The sequence below is a fragment of the Arachis duranensis genome, chromosome 9 (assembly GCF_000817695.3).
Source record: "Arachis duranensis cultivar V14167 chromosome 9, aradu.V14167.gnm2.J7QH, whole genome shotgun sequence".
In the NCBI taxonomy this organism is placed as follows: domain Eukaryota; kingdom Viridiplantae; phylum Streptophyta; class Magnoliopsida; order Fabales; family Fabaceae; genus Arachis; species Arachis duranensis.
The window spans coordinates 32,141,854-32,143,879 of NC_029780.3; positions in this window are offsets into that span (position 1 = coordinate 32,141,854).

Genomic DNA, 2,026 nt, shown 5'->3' on the forward strand with positions numbered 1-2,026 from the left:
CCTACTGGGCAACCAGATTCCTGAACCTTGATGCCAAGTTAGCTGGAGAAAAACGATTGCTTTAGTTAAATGAGCTAGAGGAATTTAGACTCAATGCTTTCGAGAACGCAAAAATTTATAAAGAGAAAGCAAAAAGATGGCATGATAAGAAATTGTCATCCAGAGTCTTTGAGCCGGGGCAGAAAGTTCTGCTATTTAATTCTAGGCTCAAATTATTCCCCGGGAAATTAAAATCCTGGTAGAGAGGTCCATATGTAATTACAAGTGTATCACCATATGGATACGTAGAGCTTCAGGATAATGACTCTAACAAAAAGCTCATTGTTAATGGACAGAGAGTTAAACATTATCTTGAAAGCAATTTTGAGCAAGAATGCTCAAAACTGAGACTTAATTAAAGCTCAGTAATAGTCCAGCTAACGACATTAAAGAAACGCTTGCTGGGAGGCAACCCAGCCAATCACAAAATTTCATTTTATTCATTTTGATTAATTAATTGATTTTTACAGGTATATGTCAAAGTATCTTCAAGGTAACATAGCAATTGATTGGATTTACAGAGTTACAAGGAAATTTGGAAGCTCACTGGAATGAAAAAGCCAGTAAGAAACATTTTGGGCATTGAACGCCCAAAAGAAGCACCCACTGGGCGTTCAAGTAAGGGTAGCCATCTGGGCGTTAAACGCCAGAAAGGAGCATCTTCTGGGCGTTGAACGCCAGAAAGAAGCACCTTCTGGGTGTTTAACGCCAGAACTACAGCATCCTGGGCGTTTAGAAAAATGCCCAGTGACAAAGGACTTCCTGGCGTTCAACGCCAGAAAGAAGCAACAGCTAGGCGTTGAACGCCCAGGAGAAGCAGCAATTGGGCGTTAAATGCGCAAAACAAGCAGCATTTGGGCGTTTAACGCCAGAATGGTGGGGAGGAGGTAAAATTCCTTTTTCTTCACAAATTTTCTAATTTTTATGTTTCAATTCATGATTTCTTGCATAAACATGTTTCAAAATATCATCCTTCAACTCCAAAAATTTTAATCCTAATTTCTAAAAACCCTAATTTCTAAAATCCCTTTTTTTCAAAATATCAAATGTATCTTAATTCATAAACACAAATCTTTTTCCAATCCAAATATTTTTCAAATCTTTTTCAACTCATCATATCTTATGGATTTCGAAATTGCCTCTCCCTCTATTCATCTCCTATCCTTTCTTTTGCTTGAGGACAAGCAAACCTCTAAGTTTGGTGTGATTTGCCATGATCACTGAGCTAAAACTCATTAAGATCATGGCACCTAAGGGAACAAGAAGAGCAAGGATGTGAACTGAAGGAACTGAAGCGTCAGAAATTAATTCTTGAAGGACCAAGCATCCCACAGACTATAGGAACATCCACTTCCCAAAATACAGGTTGTTATGTTCTAATTCTAGCTTTAACTCTGTGATAGTATTATTATAGGATTTTACCTTAGATGTTATATAGGAGTAGTAGTAATTAGCATATCTACTTTGATTTTATTTTCAATTAAGTTATAATTTATTTTTCTCATCATCATCAAACATGAATAAAATAGTAGATTTTTAGAATAAAGAGGCAATAATTTTTTCAAGTTCTTAATAAGAAAAATTCTAATTATTTATATGTGGTGGCAATACTTTTTGTCTTCTGAATGAATGCTTGAACAGTGCATATTTTTGATCTTGTTGTTTATGAATGTTAAAATTGTTGGCTCTTGAAAGAATGATGAAAAAGAGAAATGTTATTGATGATCTGAAAAATCATGAATTTGATTCTTGAAGCAAGAAAAGGCAGTGGAAAAAAAAACTTTTACAAGAAATCATTGGATCAAGAAAAAGAAAAAGCCAATAGCCCTTAAAACCAAAAGGCAAGGGTGAAAAGGATCCAAGGCTTTGAGCATCAGTGGATAGGAGGGCCCAAGGAAGTAATTCGAGGCCTAAGCGGCTAAATCAAGCTGTCCCTAACCATGTGCTTGTGGCATGCAGGTCCAAGCGAAAAGCTTGAGACTGAGTG